Source organism: Cryptomeria japonica, chromosome 9 (assembly GCF_030272615.1).
Source record: "Cryptomeria japonica chromosome 9, Sugi_1.0, whole genome shotgun sequence".
In the NCBI taxonomy this organism is placed as follows: Eukaryota; Viridiplantae; Streptophyta; class Pinopsida; order Cupressales; family Cupressaceae; genus Cryptomeria; species Cryptomeria japonica.
In genome coordinates this window covers 482,323,371-482,344,336 of record NC_081413.1, presented here as the reverse complement: position 1 = coordinate 482,344,336, position 20,966 = coordinate 482,323,371, and positions in this window count along the sequence as shown.

The window sequence follows — 20,966 nt, the reverse complement described above, 5'->3', positions numbered from 1 at the left end:
TCTCTATGGTTGTGGGGGAGATGATCCACCAGATGGACCTGCTCCTCAATCTCTATCTCTCTGAGGAGGTCCCATCACCCCACCACTATTTGTAACCATACTCACTGTAGTCACATAACTACCTATTCTTTGGCTCTCTAAGACTAAATCCTCATAACATCGTCGCCAATGTATTGTCTCCTTCCTAGCCTGAACTAATGCCCTGACAGTATCAGCTAAGAGAGTGTCAGATCCAACCTGTTGAACATGATCAAGTAGGGCCTAAGTATCCTATTTTCTCCTAACAGATCTGTGTCGCTCAGTCATGAGTGTTTGTATCTGTGCCCCGAGATGATCTATCTATGCTATGAGATCATCTACAGTCTCCTCCTATGGCACATCCTGCTAAGGAACATCTTATATGCCATCAACCCCACCTGTTTCTCCACCTGCTAGATTCTCAACTCGAGTATCTCTCCTAATATGCCATCTAACAAGAGGAATATGATCCTTCGAGTCCTCGTCTCCCTTATCCCAACCACCTTGAGCTGAGATAGCCCCTGGATCTGGATGAATCTAACCAAAATCAATGCCTCTACCTCAGCCCATATCCAATCATGTGCTCCTACCTAATCCTAGAGAGGGTAATCCTCTCGCTTCCCTCATCCCTCCTTTGTCACTATCCCGAACAATTTTCCCTGCATCCCTTCCTGCTGGAGGCAGTACTCCTCCTATCCTCCCAACCCTCCCCGCATCTCTCCCTTCCATGGGAAGTGGTTTCCCAATCTTGCAAACCTGTCCAAAAGGTCCTCCTTGAACTCTCAATCAACATCCCCTCCGCCTAGGTCTCCTACCACCTCCATCTCCTCCCTCATCCACCTCAACCCCTTTGGCCTCTCGAGCAGCTCTAAGCTCTTGCCTCCATCTTTGTCTCCTCACAAAAGGATCATCCCAATCATCCTCCCCATCTCCTGAGCTAGGAGGAGGGTCTGTTGGATCAATGATGCGATGAAAAGGATGTGCGAGCATGTACTGAGCGTAATCTATCGTAATCCCAACGTCCAAAATATGTGGTCTCAAATCATAAACAACTCTCAAAGCAACCAAAAACTTTGTACGTGTTATCTCAAAAGATAAGGTAGGTCCCCAATCTCACCTATCCTTGTATCGTCATGCATACATGGTGATACCAGAAGGCATGTGATGTTTAATCCTGAACTATCTCAAAATGCAGCCAAATAATTGTCACTCAATAATATATGGGGTGCAACCAATCAAGAATCGACTCTGCAAAATTAGTGATAAAATGTGTGTCCTCCATCCAAGGCTCACTCTCAATGTATGGTCTCCAAACGATGGTATCCATCAAAATAGAACTCATCTCCAATACTCCATCTTACCCAGCTTCAGTTGAGTAAGGAAACCTATGTATAAATATAAAAAAGTTGTCCATCACCACAAACTCTATGATGAATAGGTCGGCTAACAACAATGTGCTCCTAGCACCAGACTTGTAACAGTGTGCATCCAGTAGATAGACTAGCATTGTCATCATAAACAACTTGGTGAAGATCATGATATAAATGGGCGAGCATACAAACACCCCAAGAATAGTGAGTCCAATGTTGCATCATGCTCTGTAGGACCCCACCCCAACCAACAAAAAAACCATGAGATCTCCTATCTAGATAGATAAATCCACCAATCCACCCTGCAAGAATCTTGTAATACAAAATCATATCCTCCCATCGAATATCTCCTCTATCAATTCTCTCATCACCGAACATGTCTCTGCAAGCCTCTGTCCCTCCAAGATCCTGATAGTCATACAGGAATAGCTCATCAGTAATGGGGATGCACAAGATCCTATAGACATCCTCAAGCGTGACACTAATCTCACTAGTGGGAATGTGAAAAGTGTTGTGCTCGCTATGCCATCTCTCAGCTAATGCAGTCAAGAGACCCATGTTATGCGTGATATCAGGCATATACAGAAGATGGCGTAATCCACATGGATCTATGTGTCTAATGTCAACCTGTGTCAACTCTAGAACTAGATGGTGCATGGCTGGGAATTTCTCTCGACACTAGAGAACATTAAGTTTCTCCTGTTTAAAAAAGAGAATTTGATCTCTATCAATCATCTATCTATCAAATCTAGGAGATCACTAATCTATCAATCAATCAATCAATGGATCAATCAAATAAACAATCGATCAAATCTTTTCTACCAAGCAAATTAGGCTATCAAAACAAACCTAAAACCATCAATCATGGTTTACTATCAATCAATGAGTTCAATCAACTCTATCAGGCTCTTCATCAGAGACTGAATCGGCCTCTTAGAGATATCAAATCAATCCATCAATCTATCAATCAATCAATTATCCTATCGATCAAATTTATCAAATTTTCTATCAATCAGACATCAAATGAATACCAATCTATCAAATTCACACATCAAAATGTCTAAATTAAATCATCTAACTGGATTTTAACATAGTCAAAATCAAACAAGTTCATCTTAACCAAATGCGCTATTCATCAAAGCAGAAGCACTATTCTATTAAGCACAGGGGCTAAAACACACAAATGCGTGAACCCACATAACAAAAGCGCTAACAAATGAAGCAAAAGCGTGAAAATAGTCATTTGTGCTAACATGCATCATGAATGTGAGAACTTAAGGAGTAGATGCGCCAAACATACATGTGTGCAAACATACTAAACAAATGCGAGAACCAACAAAAGACATGCACTAAACTTTTAAAAGCGATAACATTCCTAACATAAGCGCTAACCTATGATGCATATGTGCTAAACCATAGAGCTGAAAATAAAGTTTTTGCAAACTATCCCTAACACATGCCGAAAATCATGAAAATTCGTACGAAAAGTTACATACAAGCTCGGGATAAGTTACTCACCGGTGGGCCATACTCAGGGGGTTTATGAAAATGTCAAACGCACTCAAATCGATGATTCTCGAACGGGATAACCATTTTGCCAGCTCAACAAACCAATCTCTTTTCACTCCAAAAGCTGACAAGAATGCAAAGGAGGATAAAATTAACTTAGGTTAATTTTATAATTACCTTTTGAAGGGGTAATTAATGTTTTTTAGTGGGGAAATTTTATTTATTTTTTCAAAAAAATGAATTTAATTGAGGGATCTTTTTAATCAATTATTGTGAGATTAATCGCTCATCCAAATTTTTCAATAATTTCACGAGCAATCTCCTGAGGGTGCACACAATCAGGATATTTATCTCCATCAGGCACATTATCGAGAATTGATTTAATCTTTGAAACAATGTTGTCTCAACATCATTTCAAAGAGGGGCAAAATGTATACACATAAAAATGGCTATGACCAATTAAATAAATATTTTATATTTATTTAATAATTATTATTCTATTAAATAGTTAATTTTAAAAGATTGATTTATTTAATTCATTTCATGTCCTTCTATTAATTAATTTATTTGAAACATTTTATTAATTAGTTCATTATATCCTTTTCTTCTAATCAATTAATTAAATATGTAAATATTTGATTATTCCTCTATCTACTATCCTATAGTCTTATTAATTAAATAATTTCTTAATTATTTAATCCCTTTGCCAACTCATCCATTATGTGGCTAAATTAATTCAACAAAATTAAATTAAATTAAATAATTTATTAGCCACTTATCTCCAGCTTCCAAAATAAATGAAATATTGTGTACGTACGCATATTTCCTAACCTTCTTCTATATTCTCTCCAACATCCCTATATCTTAGGAGGACTTGAGTCCACTTGTCCTCTCATTCCTACATCTTCTCCAAATATCCTATATCCTCTCAAGTCTTCAACTCAGTCAAGATTAGATGAGTGGCACTTGTCATCTCCTTCCCCTTTCTCTCAACCTTCAACCTCTTGCTCATAGCCATCCAATTTGCAAGATTCAATCATGATTGTTGATCTTTTCCACCTAGGCTCATGCACTAAAAAATCTATAAAAAGAAGTCTCCTAAGACATTTTGAAACTAATAGCCAATCATATAGTCATTCGAGGAGTTTTTATCTTGCATCTGTGAGTTTGATTTTGAAGCAATTAGCAATTTTAGAATGTTTATCATAGCTTAATATCATGTTAGCTCTCTCTCTCACTCTCACTCTCACTCTATCTCCTCTCTCTCCTCTCTCTCTCTCTCTCCCTCCCTCTTTATCTCCTAAACCCCCTCTCTCTCCCTCTCTTCCTATTTCTCTATCTCTATCCCTCTCCCTCTCTCTCCCTCTCTTGACCTCTCTCCCTCTTTCTCTTTCTCTCCCTCTTTTTTTATCTCTCTCCCTCTATCCCTGTCTCTTTATCTCTTCCCCCCCTCTCTCTACCTCTTCCCCTATTTCTATATCTCTTCCTCTCTCCCTCTTTCTCTCTCTATCTATCACTATAGACTCTCCTTTTCTCTCTTTGTCTATAATGTCAATACCCCATATGGGTTTTTGTGACTATAGACGTTACAATTCTCTCCCTTCATCTATAGTGTTAGTAGCCCATACAGGTTTTGTTCACTATAGACTCATATCTATAGTGTAAAAATTCTGATCGGATTATTGCCACTATAGACTTTGTATTATGTCTATAGTATAAAACCCACGATCGGGTTATTGCCACTATAGACTTTGTATTATGTCTATAGTATATAAAAGCCATGATTGGGTTATTACCACTATAGACTTTGCAACATTCCCCCTCTCTTTGTCTATATTGTCAAAGCCTCATACGGGGTTTTAATAATAAAAATGCAAATGGTTTTTTGTCACTATAGGTGGTTTCATAATGGCCAAAAAAACACATTTTTTGTTGATGGACCTACTATAATTGTTTCTTCACCGCGACATTCTCGGATAGTGTATGATGCCTTTCGTTTTATATGATTTCAAATGATTGTAATGCATTTTTTTTAAGCGAAAGTGGCAGGCCACTAATATTATATATTTATAAATAAACCGATTCAAGAGCTCTAGGAGGAAAGAATCGGTAAAGAAAACCTCCATTCTCAGCTCAAAATACAATGAAAGTATGACCTAATGAACTACCTATGGAAGCAGATTTCACCCATATTCCGAATTACATATGTTTCATTTGAAAACAAATAGGATAGCTAAAGAGCTACCTAGCATGCTAGTAACGACAAAGTGTAGCTATCATCACCCTGATAAGTTTACTCAGCATTTACAATTAAGTTTACATAATGGAATGTAAACTAATAAGATAAATTTTAATTTCATGGTTAAGTTTACATAATTGTAATGCATTATTAGTTTGATTTTTCAATATTTTTTTGTTTCTTTTATGCTTTTGATTGTCAAATTCAATGATTTTCATAGTTTTTTGAAATGCCTTGTCTATTTAATTTGTATAATATTTACTAATATATGTGATGTTATTTAGAAAAAATAATATTCACGATGGGAAGGAACAAGCGAGGAACCATTGAATCACAAGAGGTAGTAAAGGAAAGGCAAACGGAGTGCATGAAAAGACTACATGAAATGAGAAAATTGGGAGAAGGTTTCAAGGTACGCCATCTACACCAACTCAATTAAATGGATCAAATGAATTGAATGCAAACCAAGAACAAGTGCTAATCCAAGAAGATGCAACCCAAATGTACTTAATGCAATCCAAGAAGATGCAACAATATTAACACCTCCTAGAATTGTTCGTAGAAAACCAAAGTATATAATTGACATTGATGAAAATATTTTGAAGCCAATGCCCAATAAAATTTCCCAACAAACCTGTCGAAGAATGGCTAATAAAATATGGAAAAAATATTTTGAGAGCTTAAACCAAACCGAAAGATGCCAATCATTGTTGAAATTATAAGATATGAATTTTAGAGACACAATGAAAATTATTGGCTTAAGATCATCTGAAAATAATAGTGAAAAACTATAGTAAGAAATCTATTTGATGTGTATCAAGCAATTGGTTCAACATCACACTCTAAAGATGCAAATTTTACTTGACATGTTCTTACATCAACGATAATGAGAAACCAAACTAAAAGTCTCATTTAATAAGAAAAACAAGTAATTCATTACAGATAAGTAGAACAACACTACACTATGCCTTAAGAAGGCGCGACAACCTTGAGGATCCTAACAATAATTCTCTTTGGGAAATTTTAAGCAGACTTCCACGAAAAGGAAATGTTATTGTTTATGCATTAAGACAATCGATTGAAAAATTTTGGCATGACAACACAAGAGTTTCACCCAATTGAAGAGATGTTGTTAGAAGGAGAATTGGATCAAGAAATCATGAGCCACATCTGAAACACTTTTTGGATATGACTCAAACACAATTTTATGAGAAATTCATTCAAACATATCCTCAAATAAGAATTATCCAAAGTTTTTTTGAAATGACAAAACCCTTTTATGTTATGATAAATCATGCACACACTACATATTGTAGAAATCATGTTGAATTTTCTATGCATTATGATAATATCGTGATATATGTTGAACTTTGCACTAACGATGTTTTGGAGGAATGTGGTATACAAGCACCTCCAAATTCATTAAGAGATTTTATTTCAAGTGTATTATGTCAAAGAGATAATGGTTGCACCTTTTATAAGATTGTGTTTGAAAGGTTCATGTGCTACATGTTGTGGTTTGCAAAAGTTGCAAAGATGTATACATTTAGAATGTACACATGAAATTGGAAAGACAATAGTCTCTTATGGAAAATACAAGTCAATAACATATGGGGTTAAAGATGGAAAAGAGTTAAAGAGATGTGATTTGAGTCAAGATATACCTATAGCACAATTTATGAGTATTTTTTAGGAGAAACTAGTTTATGACTACATAATGCATACACATAGAGTGCAATGGTTGGATGAGAAATTAAAGATATGTGAGGATATATTTCCTCTTGGCACCATCATCTCTGTTGTAGATTTTGCAGAGAACTATATGCTACAAACTCAAATGAAGTGCAGTCCCATTGTTACCACTCTCGACAGGTAACTATTTTTGTACACATAGCATTGATGCATACACATGATAGCATGAAGTAGGATAGAAAGATAGTAAGAGAATATCACTTCTACATAAGTGATGATCATAGTCATTTGATAGAGTTTGTGCAAGGACACTTTCAACTCTACTATGAGAATTTAAAGGAAATAAATATCAGATACAACCAACACATCATATGGTCAGATAACTGCACATCATAATTTAAGAATGCAAGGATGTTCTATTGGTTGAGTAGGATGCATATGAAGAACAATGTACAACATTTTTGAAATTTTAGTGAGCCTGAACATGGAAAGGGAGAGCACAATGATGTGGGTGCATGTGTAAAAAGAGACCTTGCTAGAGAAGAACTAAAGTATGAAGTTGGTGTTAATTTAACAAATGCAACAACCATTGTGCAATGGTGTAACTTGATAATGGGACTAGGTAATCAGGGTAATTCTACTATTTCTAGATATTTTTGGTTGATATGTGAATCTGATGTTGCAAGCTATGTAGATTATTATGCACTTACAGGATCGAGTGACTTGAACTCATTTAGAAGCTTAGATGCAAGCTCACCAATTATTTATACAAATTGTATATTTGTGTTCATCGTGTATGAATTTTTTGTGGTATGATTGTGAATCATATGAGTGGGTTGATGGATGGTCTTGTAGACCTTTAGTTCCCATTGATGAATATCAACTTCTCAAACCACTACAGTTGACCAAGATGGAAGTTTCTATGGATTTTGATCATGTATTTGACTTAGTGCAACTAGGTATTGTTAATGGTTACTTTTATTGGAAAAATTTAACTCATTCTATTTCATTTTACACTATTTTTGGTGCTAATTTATCATTCAATAAAATGCAGGTCATGTCTATGTGGTTAATGTTGATGAAAATAATGAAGAAGGCACATATTACTTTTTGCATCATATTAAGGCAAAAAAATTGACAACCACAATCATCAATGGAGAGGGTATTGAGTACCCAGCACGGTTCGTTGTTGTAATAGGAAAATGGCTTAGAAGGTACCCTATGAAGAACTCTGATGTTTGGTTGTTCAAGGACTTTGACATACACAAGCATATTCTTCATTACTCTAACCTTGTTGTTGCAACAAATATTCAATTGATTAAATATCGTGGAAAACCGCTCAATAAGAATTTATGGAAAGTTCGTGAATCTGACAATGAGGCAATACTTGACATAGTACTTGGGTTAGAGATAATCCACAAGGTTCATTAGATTGACTCTACAAAATGGTAGAGTGATTTTGGAAATATTGTGTATATCCTTGACGGATTTGTGTATATAGATGGCCATGAGCTTATTTGTACCTATTTAGAGGCCAAATTTTGTATATATATGGCCATGAGCTAATTTGTATGTATATAGAGGTAAAAATTTGTGTATAGATGGCCATGAGTTGCTTTGTATGTATTGAGAGGCAAATTTTGTATATAAACAAAGGCCATGAGCTTATTTGTATGTAATTAGAGGTCAAATTTTATGTATAGATGACCATGAGTTGATCTATATGTATTGAGAGGCCAAATTTTGTATATAGACAACGACCATGAGCCAATTTGAATGTATTTAGAGGCCAAATTTTGTGTCTAGATAGCCATGTGTTGATTTGTATGTATTCGGAGGCCAAATTTTGTATATATTAACAACCAAATGATTATAAATTTTGTGATAAATTTTGTATATATGATGATTATACTTGAAATTCATGCACTATACTTTTGTTAATGTGTAATTCATGTGTTATTTTTTCAATGTGTAAATTATGCATTGTTATTTTGCAAATGTGTAATTCATGCATTATTCTTCTATCAATGTGCAAAGAGATGGCGTTGTGACGGTAGGGTGTTGAACGTCCGGGCAACATGGGGACTCAACCAGGACCATGCCTAGCATAAAAAATCCCACACAAACATGCTCGTGCATACAGTTAGTGGGTGCGACAAACAAAACGAGATTTACACTATCTTGCATCTTTGCATTATGCACAACTGACCATATTTGGAACAACAAAAAAATTGTTGCCCTAAGAAAATGATTCTCTCTTCAAAATCTGAGATAGGTTATTGTAGAGGGTCCTAACATGACCCTATGGTTTAAAATGGATCATTCATATGTGCCCTAGATTCTGACAAACAACCCATCAAAGTTTGACAATTTTTTGAAGTTAAGGTACTCAAGAGATGGCGCCGCGATGATAGGTTGTTGAACGTTTGGGCAACGTGGGGACTCAACTAGGACCATTCCTAGCATAAAAATGTCCACCCGAACATGCTCCCATTGACGGTTCATGCATACAACAAACAGAACAAGATTTACACTATCTTGCAACTTTGCATTGTGCATGACTAACGATATTTACAACAACAGAAAAATTGCTGCCCTAATAAAATGGATTTGTCTCTTCAAAATATGAGATAGTTTATTATAGAGGGTCCTAGTATGACCCTGTGGGTTCAAATGCATCATTTGCATGTGCCCTAGATTTTTAGAAACAACTTGTCAAAGTTGGATAATTTTTTGAACTTAGGGAACTCAAGAAATGGCATCGTGATGGTAGGGCATTGAATGTTCAGGAAAGTGGGGACTTGACGAGGACCATTCCTAGCATAAAAAAAATTCCACAAAAACATGCTCGCACTGACAGTTCATGGATATGACAAACAGAACTAAATTTACACTATATTGAAACTTTGCATTGCGCGTGACTAACGATATTCACAACAACAACAAAATCATTTCCCTAAGAAAATGGCTTTGTCTCTTCAAAATATGAGATAGGTTATTGTAGAGGGTCCTAACGTGACCTTGTAGGTTCAAATGAATCATTCTTATGTGCCCCAGATTTTGAGAAACAACCCATCAAAGTTCGACAATTATGAACTTAGGACACTCAAGAGATGGCGGTGTGATGGTAGGGCGTTGAACGTTCGGGCAATGTGGGGACTCAACCAGTACCATGGCTAACATAAAAATGTCCACCTAGACATGCTCACACTGACAATTCATGGATATGACAAACATAACGAGATTTACACTATCATGCAACTTTACATTGCGTGTGACTGATGATATTTGCAACAATAGAAAAAGTGTTGCTCTAAGTAAATGGATTTGTCTCTTCAAAATCTGAGATAGGTTATTATAAAGGGTCCTAGCGTGACCCTCAAATAAAACATTTGTACATGCCCTAGATTCCAAGAAACAACCCATCAAAGTTAGACAATTTTTAGAACTTAGGGCACTCAAGAGATGGTGCCACAACGGTAGGGTGTTGAACGTTCTAGTGACATGGGGACTCGACGAATACGATGCCTACCATAAAAATGCCCACCTGGACACATTCATGTTGACAGTTTGTGGATATGACAAATAGAACAATATTTACACCATATTGCAACTTTGCATTGCACACGATTGACGATATTTGCAACAACAGAAAGATCACTGCCCTAAGAAAATGGTTTTGTCTCTTCAAAATATGAGATAGGTTATTACAGAGGGTCCTAATGTGACCTTGTGGGTTCAAACAGATTATTCATACAAGCCCTGGATTCTGAGAAACAACCCATCAAATTTCAACATTTTTTTGAACTTAGGGCACTCGAGATGGTGTCGTGACAGTAAGGTGTTGAATTTTCAAGAAACATGGTTACTCAACCAGTACCATGCATAGCATAAAAATGCCCACCCAAACACGCTTGCATTGACGATTTGTGGATACAACAAATAGAACAATATTTACATTATCTTGCAACTTTGTATTGCAACTATTGACAACTTTTCACAACTATTGACAACTTTTCACAATTATTGACAACTATTGACAACTTTTCACAACCTTTGACAACTTTTAACAACTATTGACAACTATTGACAGCTTTTCACAACCTTTGACAACTTTTAACAACTATTGACAATTGTTGACACTATTGATAATCGTTGAGAACTTATGATCTCAATGGTCATAAAATTTAGTGAAGTTGCCCAAGGCAACCAAATTCAACACTTGGAATTTAGATAATACCAATTGTCATTCATAAGTTCCATTGAATTTAATATCATTAATCAACAACATGCTAAATTGTTCATAACTCAACCATTCATTATTGAATATACATTGTTCATAACTTAACAATTCTTAAGATGTTAATAAATTGTTCAAAGTATGAAGATATGCACACAAGAAATAAATTAGATCTAATACCATCTTTTATATATATCCAAATGTAGAATAAAAGTTTTACAAAATTGTGGCATATTTGCCAACTCAACAAAATGTACAAAAATGGCATATATGCCAACTCAATAAAATGTACATAAATGACATATGTGCCAAATCAATACAAGTTTTACAAAACTATGGCATATGTGTCATCTCAAAATCGATATATAATGGTCACAACTAACAGTATATAACTCTAAAAAATCTTATACCTATAGTGGATCATCAAAATAAAGCCTCCTTGAAGTATTGTGTGGCTTTGTAGATACCTGTAGAACAACAATTCAAACAAGAAGTTAGATTACTTATGTCAATAATAATTTACAGTTGTCAAATTAACATCAATATAACTATAGTGTACTATTATTTCTCTCCAATTGAATTGTTGATTACCTCATGTTGTGGTTTTGTAGTACCCCTCGATCAAACTTGTTAGACTCATATTTTACTACAGTTTACTTCAGTGGATACATTACTACTATGTGTTATTCAAACTTATTGATATTATTTCATGCTTTAACTAGATATGTGATCTATGCTTTATTTACAGTATTTTAGTACTTGTGGTTAGTGTTATTTTATGGATTATTGTCATGGACTGACACCTTTACCGTACATATGCGATGTGTTATTTATATGTTGCGTGTTTGCAAGTGTATTGGATGCAAGGGGATGATTTTCCTTCACTTACTCCAGTGAGACAAGGAACATCACGATTCTCCTTCATCGGTGTGCATACCGTGTATTCTGTATTTGTATATATGCATGTGTGGTTCGATGATGCAGGATATTGCAGATACAAGTACCGGGTAGGTACGGGGTATCGTCTCCACCTGGCTTCACAGGTTTGAGCATGCCTTATTTGTCCGATGGGAGTGGAGGAGATAGTGGTTGACCCTAATTTTACCCTCAGTTACACTCATGTGAGTGTCGTCAGTTGGTCGTCCTTTCTGTTTGTTTAGCCTTCAAGTTTTGTTCGTTTGACTTTTTCAGACTCTTCATTTGGCTTTTCTCAGTTTGGGTGCCCTAGTGGATTAGATTATTTAATTGAGTTTATGGCATCATTTCATAGTTGGTATATTTAAATTATGTATTATTATGCGTTTGTGATTATGAATTTAATTAATTAAATGAAGTAAGCATTATATTAGAAATATAATTTTATTTAAATTTAGTGGAAAATAAATAAAATTAATTGCATTTATTGTTCTCTAGATTTTAAAAATAAAATAAAGAAAGAAAATAGAGTTGAATTACTTTCCTTAATTAGTTTTTTAGAAAGTTAATTAAATGGGCATGAGAAAAGAAAAATTAGGAAAGTAATGATTTTTGCAAATTACATTCTATTTACCTTTTTGTGGAAATTAGAAAAGAAAATAAAATCCTTTTTATGATTAAATTAAATATTATGTTTTTGGGGGAAAATAGGTTCAACCTAAAAAGTTTAAGTTAAATATATTTTCCTTTTTATTCCTATGGGTTCACGAGAAGGAGGCAGAGATTTTTGGGAGAAAATATTTTGGGTGCATAAATTTTGTTGGAGAAGTAAAAATCGGAGGTTTGCTGGTAAGAGGGATTGGCTTGGAAATCTGGTTGCAGGGCTAAGCTCTTCCATAAGATTCTTCCAAGAAAGCTTCATAGGTTGGATAGACTTTGCCCGGTTTTGTTTTAAAAAAAATTAAAAAAATTAATTAGGATGAATCTCCAATCTTTGTCTGTGTAGATTCTTATGTTTCATTTATTTGATTTTCTGTGAATAGAATAGTTTTGTTATTTGTGAAATTGCAGAGGTTATGCTGGAAAATTTTGCTAGATTTACCCTCTTTTGTTCCAAATAAATTCTTCCTGTGTGATTTTGTGTTCTTCCTGTATGTGGAAAATCATTAAAATTTTGGTTTTAAAATTCGTCCTTATGGTTTTGTGAAGGAAGATTTCTTTTTAAAATAATATTGGTGGTTTTTACCAATCTTTGTTTGTCTCAGAGATTTGAGTTCTCTGGTAGATTTATTTACTAGTAAATTTCTATGTTTGGACTATAGTTTTATGGAAGAAATTTTATTAAATTTTAAGGAAAAAAAAAATTATTTACTTGCTAAGATTTTTTTTGACTCTGTTGTCTCAGAGTGGGGAAGTCGAGATTTTATTAATCTCTGTTTAAAAAAAAATAATTTTAAAATTTTAAAAAATAAATAAATAAATAATAAATGGGGGGGACGGTAGCAAAGCTACCGTGCGGTAGCAGGGCTACCTTATGGGTATCATGCTACCATATGGTAGCAAGGCTATAGGCAGACATATAAATTGCCCTTTCCTGTTTCGTGCTTCCAAAATGATTTGATTCAGATTTCATTTTATATATATATATAGAGAGAGAGAGAGAGAGAGAGTTGTATCATCAGTTCTGTCTAGCCCTCCCCTCCCATCTATATGGGCCCATCTAGAGAGGCCTGATGAACTCTATCGAGGCTACTTCTATCTCCCCCCACCCACCCGACCGAATCTCCCGTGAAATCAAACTTGCACTGCAAAGATGGTATGGCCAACTCCCATCCCAACTAAGCGAGGTGTGAAGCGAGATCTAATCAGAATGCCAATAAATAGTATGGGGGACTAAGAAGGTTCTCTATAGAATATATGGGGGATAGAATAAGTGTCTGAGGAATAGGCGATAGACTAGGTGATAGAATGTCTGGTATATATATATATATATGATATATTTTCAGTGAATATATACTCATATATATACATTATATTTAGCCTTATTAAATAAATGACAACTCTGCTATTCTTTTATCAATAAAGTTGCATTTTCTATTTTTCTAGAATATTTGTATTTGCAAGTAATTAATGTTTTTTACTGTTTTAAAAAGATTGCCTGTTATAGGATCTTTAGTATAAATGGTAGTTCTGGTAAAAGCATATTTACATTGTAATTCTGATTTTGAGTTGTTGTCATGTCGTAATAGTTGTTTATACCCCTTGGTCAGGTGTTGGTATGTAACCCTGTTGATGTGAGTCATTGTGTGTTTTGTTCCAAATGGTTTATCTTGGGTTATTGATTTGTGTATCCTTCACCTGTAATTTGTTAGGATTAGATATGGACGTCGGTTTCACCATAGGGTTCTCGTAGAGAGACCATTCCTGTTAGTGTCCTATAAGAGAGTGGCTTTCGAGCAGGGGCCACACTCAAAGAGGATGGCAGGATAACCCCTCGAAAGTCAGTTAATAAGTGATAACCTAATAAATGATTAGGGGGTGGGTAGTTGTAATGTTAATTAAGCTATTGTACCTCACACATGCTTGAGTGCTTGTATAGGCTCAAGATGTTGTGGGAAAGCCTGGAATGGAAAACTTACCACCTTGTCTTCACAAAGGGTTGGTAGGGTCCACGTGATACTTGGATGGAGCCGGGGATTCGGGAAAGGTTACCAGGATAACCCAAGATAGGGGTCGGGACCTATGGAGACCTACCTAGGGTTACCATCTTAAGCCATGTGATGACACTCTCTCTTTAGGGTCACTAGTATTTTGTGAGTTGAGTCACTTGAGTTTTGCGGAGTCATGTTGTACTGTCTTCTGCTATCTCCTAGCACGGTGGGGTGGTTCCATTTTGGGATCACATGGTCGGTTGGTAGTGCCACTTCCCATCGGATATCTTTGTTCATACCTTCATGCGAGGATCGTCTTCGCTGGTGTTTCTTGATTAGTGATTCTTGTATCAACTCATGTTCGTGATTATTGTATATTTGAGACCCATGTGGTCATTGTATCAGTAAACTATGTAACCTTGGCATTGTAACCTATGTATTCCATTTGTACTTTTGGAAGCCATGTAATTATTGAATACTGTAATATTAATTCAATGGAATGTATGTTAATTCAGTTATCTTTATTCTTATGTGTAAATGAATCATTGAAAGTAAATATATTGTAACACTTTAAATCTTTCAATATGGAAATCAGTTTTATGAATATGATTTAATTAATGGCAATTGAGTTTCCCTAATTAGATGGATAATTGGATTAACATTGTGTTGTTGTTTTAGTTACAAAGTAATCTTCATTGGTAACCCTTTAGGATTTCAATGTTAAACTTCTACTTGTGTTATTAAATGTGCAATGTAATAATTAATGCACTTAATCTTTAAAAAAAAAAAAATTATTTCACCCTTTAGTTGCCTTGTAGTGTGGTTTTCCTTTAGGGTTTCTGGCGGGGCATTACATTTGGTATCAGAGCCCATGTTTCAACATTGGGTACTCTGTGTTTGTAGTGAGCACATTCAGCTTGACCTTTTCTGTAGGTCTTAATGTTTGTGTTTCCCTTATTTTTTATCCTTGTCGTAGATCTGAACCGTTTTCTCTTTTGTAGTGTTAGGTCATGGCAAGGAGAGCCAGGGGAGGTGGTCGTGTTAGAGGCCGCAATAGAGGCAAAGGTGGGGGACGGGATTGAGATTCTAATCACCATAGTCCTTCGCCACCACCCACTCATGTGAGTGTGGATCAGGAGCAGTCTATTCATCAGGATGAACAACATGCAAAAGAGTAAGTTCCCGAAAGGGAAGAGCTAAGACAAATGTTTCAGGAGGTTCTAGCCAGGCTAGGCCCCAGGCCTGAGGGTGAGCAGCCCATCCATGCTCAGGTTGGGGAGTCGCATCATTAGGTTCTAGAGGAGAGAGGGAGAGAGAGAGAGAGAGGTCCCCTAGAAGGAGGGAAGTCCCAGCTAACTAGGACCCAGCTCCCGTGGATCTCATTAGGGACTTGATGAGGACCAACCCTCCCTTCTTTGATGGTAAAGGTACCGGTCTTGAGGCAGAGACCTGGCTTATCAGTTTGGATCGATGTTTCGCCATGTTTCCATATAGTAGCAACATCAAGGCGAGATGTGCTATCATGTGTCTTGATAGTTTTGCTTCGATCTAGTGGAGATTAGAGGAGGAGAAGATCGGTGTGTGCATTAACACCATATCATGGGAGATGTTTCTAGAGAGATTTAGGGCACGATTTCTCTCACCCCAGTAGAGGCAGACTCGGTCAGACAAGTTCTACGCTTTGCGTCAGTTTGGTTTGTCAGTAGATCAGTTTGAGCACAGGTTCTATGAACTTAAATAGTATGTCAGGATTGGTAACGATGAGGCAATGCTTGTTCAACACTTCTTGAGGGGTCTAAATGACCGCATCAGTGGAGGAGTGAGAGTGTTTGAGCTAGCTTCAGTTAAGGTAGCCATGGCAAAAGCCAGGTTGGTTGAGCAGAACCTTAACCATGCATATGGGGGTTAGTCGGGGGTGCAGATAGGGAGTGTTCCTTTTAGTGGACCTAGAGCTCGTGGGAACCAGTCCCAGCCAACTGCACCATTTAGGATTCCTCAAGCACCCGCCAAGTGTAGACAGTAGCAGCAGCAGCCAAGACCGAAATAGTTCCAGGGCCAGCAAGCTGGCAACTCTCAACAAAGGAGGAACAGGAACTGGCAAAGGAGCAGACAGGGTCTTCCAGGGCAGTCCTTGTAGGGTGCATCTCAAGCCCCTAGTAGGGGAAGCTTCCAGCAATCCAGTGGGCCGACTGGAGGTAGAGGACCAAGTAGGGGAGCTTGCTTCTCTTGTGGGCAGTTTGGTCATATAGTCGCTCAGTGTCCTCAGTGTTCTCACCAGACAGAAAGTCAGAGGCTAGCTACATCAGAGTCGACAATAGGGGATACAGGTAGATCCCATAGAGAATTTGCAATGGTTGATGACCGCCAGGCTGAGCATCAGGGTATAGTTATTGAGGCTGCAGGTGTGTTGTGTGGTATACCTATCTCTGTGCTTTTTGACTCCGATGCTTCAGATTATTTCATTTCTTCATCCATTGTGGAGCGGTGTGGGCTCGTATCTGCTAAGCAAGTGGATAGGTGACAAGTAGAGTTGGCTACCGAGGTGCGTATGTCTGTAGATGCCTTTGTTCCCAGTTGTGAGTTGGACCTAGGAACCTTTGTTACTTCAGTTGACCTTCGATTCATTCCTTTGGGTTCTTATAGAGTTGTGTCGGGGATGGATTGGATATCACCTCACAATGCTCGTGTAGGATATCGTCAGAAGACAATAGAGTGTTTAGATGACCATGGCAAGAAAGTGGGGATCGATGGAGTTCAGAGATCGGTATCCTTACGTATGATTTCTGCTATGCAACTTAAGCGGTGTATGCGTCAAAGGTGTCAGCTTTTTGCAGTTGCTCTTGAGGATATGGATGAGGAAGAGAGTTGAGAAATCACTCTTGATGGTCACCCTATTCTTCAAGAGTATGCTGACGTGTTTCCGTTGGATATTCTTGGTATGCCTCCAAAGCGAGACATAGACTTTCACATTGACTTGGTTCCTAGTGCAGAACCTATTTCGAGAGGTCCATATCAGATGACTACTTAGGAGTTGAGTCAGTTGAAGTTGCAAATGGACGAATTGTTGGCCAAGGGATTCATTCGTCCTAGTGTTTCCCCTTGGGGTACACCTGTTATCTTTGTTAAGAAGAAGGATGGTTCTCTTTGGTTATGCATTGATTACCAACAACTGAATAATCTAACCATCTGAAATCGATATCCATTGTCTCATATAGATGATCTAGATTGATCTGAAATCTGGGTATCATCAGTTGTGCATTCATGATGCAGACATTCATAAAACAACGTTTTGTACTCGTTATGGTCACTATGAGTTCACAGTGGTGCCATTTGGGTTGACAAATGCGCCTTTTGTTTTCATGTGCCTCATGAATGGAGTTTTTCGCACCTACCTTGATCATTTTGTCCTTGTCTTCTTGGATGACATATTGATTTATTCTAGATCTATGGAAGAGCATGAGGGTCACTTGCAATAGGTATTGCAGTGCTTGAGGGAGAATCAGCTTTATGCCAATTTGGCGAAGTGTGATTTCTTCCAGTCTGAGGTGGACTATCTTGGTCATGTGGTTTCGGGAGAAGGTGTGTTTGTGGATCCCTCAAAGATCTAAGCCATCGTTGATTGGCCAGCACCGACCAATGTTTCAGAAGTTCAGATTTTTATGGGTTTGGCCGGATATTACCGTCGCTTTATTCAGGGTTTTTCCCGGATAGGGCACCCGATTACTTCTCTTCAGAGGAAAGGGAAGAAGTTTGTTTGGTCAGAGCAGTGTGAGTCATCTTTCCGTACCTTGAAGGAACTCCTTGTCAATGCTCTGATTTTGGCAGTCCTTGATCCATCTAAAGATTTTATGGTATGCACATAGGCCTCTTTAGAAAGTATAGGTGCAGTGCTTATGCAGGATGGACGTGTAGTTGCCTATGAGTCTCGCAAACTCAAGGACCACGAGTTGAACTATCCAATTCATGATTTGGATTTGGCAGTTGTAGTGCATGCATTGGTTAGATGACATTTTCTGTTAGGGCGTCAGTTTGAGCTGCATAGTGATCACCGCAATTTGCAGTATATCTTCACGCAGCCAAACTTGAATGCTTGACAGCGAAGATGGGTGGAATTCGTCTGTGAATATGATTTTGAGGTTCAATATATTCAGGGCAAAGAGAATGTGGTGGCGGATGCTTTGAGTCGTAGGCAGCATGAAGTTTCAACATTGTCCCTTGGAGTAGACTTGAGAGGGAGAATTCTTGGAGTACTTCCTCCTGATACTTGGTATCAGGATGTTAGAGCCGTGATGGAGTCCGAAAGGCCATTAGAGGGTAGGTTTTCTGGATATAATCTGGAGACATATGGTCTTCTTTGTCATCTTGGACGGATCTATCTACCTCCTTTGGAGGGTCTTCGCGTTGTGATCATGGTTGAGGCCCATCGTGCACCTTATTCGGCACATCCAGGTGTCAAGAAGATGCACGCAAACCTTAGACAGATTTATCATTGGGCCGGTATGAAATGCAACATTGTTGATTTTGTACCGAGATGTTTAGAATGCCAACGGGTGAAGGCGGAGCATCAGCACCTAGCAGGGCTTTTACAGCCTAATTTGGTATCGGATTGGAAATGGGGTATCATTTCCATGGATTTCATTGTTGGGTTGCTTGCCTCTTCGTGTCGTCGTGATGCCATCATGGTCATTGTTGACAGATTGACCAAGGTTGCTCATTTTGTTCCTATTCGAGCTTCCTATACGGAAGCAGTGGTGGCACGAGTCTTCTTGGAAGATGTGGTGAGGTTGCATGGGATTCCAAGGTGGATCATTTCTGATAGAGATCATGCTTTTACCTCAGCATTGTGGACCTCACTTCAGCATGCTTTGGGGACTCAGTTGAACTTTAGTTCATCTTATCATCCAAAGACCGACGGTCAGACCGAGCAAGTGAATCAGGTTTTGTAGGACATGCTTCGCATGTATGTTATGGACCAGCAGTCATGCTGGGAGGATTATATTTATCTAGTGGAGTTTGCTTATAACAATGGATATCATAGCTCCATAGGTATGTCTCATTTCCAGGCATTGTATGGTCGTCCTTGCCATACTCCTTTGAGTTGGGATTGGTTAGAGGACAAGGTGCGTATAGGACCAAATATCCTTCGTGAGATGGAGCAGAAGGTTGAGTGGATTCGTGAGCATTTGGTAGCTACACAAGATAGGAAAAAGAAGTATGTAGATGCTCATAGGGTAGATTGTTAGTTTTCTACTAGCGACTGTGTATATTTGAGAGTGCGTCCACGGAAGAGTCTGATCCGTTATGGAAAGGGTTCTAAGTTGGCGCCTCGTTTTGTTGGCCCTTTTGAGATCCTTGAGATGATAGGATTTGTTGCCTACCGTCTTGCCTTACCATCGAGCCTATCCCGCATCCACGATGTCTTTCATGTTTCAGTTCTTTGACCTTATCATCCTGATGTAACACATGTTCTTGATTGGAAGGATTTGTAGGTCGAGGACGGGCAGCTTTCCATGGAGCCCGTGCGAATTCTTCAGCGTCGGGATTTGACCCTCAGGGGTCGTACCATTAACCAGGTAAGGGTCCTATGGGACCTGAATGATGAGACCTCGGCGACTTGGGAGGATGCAGCGAAGATGAGAGAGCTCTATTCTTATATGTTTTAGGCTTCCAAGAGTAAGCCTAGTTTTGGGGGGGAATATGTAGTACCCCCCCTCAATCCAACTTGTTAGACTCATATTTTACTACAGTTTACTTTCAATGGATACATTACTACTATGTGTTATTCAAACTTATTGATATTATTTCATGGTTTAACTAGATATTTGATGTATGCTTTATTTACAGTATTTCAGTACTTGTGGTTAGTGTTATTTTATGGATTATTGTCATAGACTGACACCTTTACCTTACATATGCGATGTGTTGTTTATATGTTGTGTGTTTGCAAGTGTATTGGATGTGAGGGGATGATTTTCCTTCACTCACTCCGGTGAGATAGGGAATGTCACGATTTTTCTTCATCGGCGTGCGTACCGTGTATTCTATATTTGTATATATGCATGTGTGGTTTGATGATGCAGGATATTGTAGGTACAAGTACCGGGTAGGTACGAGGTATCATCTCCACCTGGCTTCACAGGTCTGAGCGTGCCTTATTTGTCCAATGGGAGTGGAGGAGATATTGGTTGACCCTAATTTTACCCTCAGTTACACTCATGTGAGTGTCGTTAGTTGGTCGTCCTTTCTGTTTGTTCCGCCTTCGAGTTTTGTTCATTTGACTTTTTCAGTCTTCGTTTGGGTTTTCTCAGTTTGTGTGCCCTAGTGGATTAGAT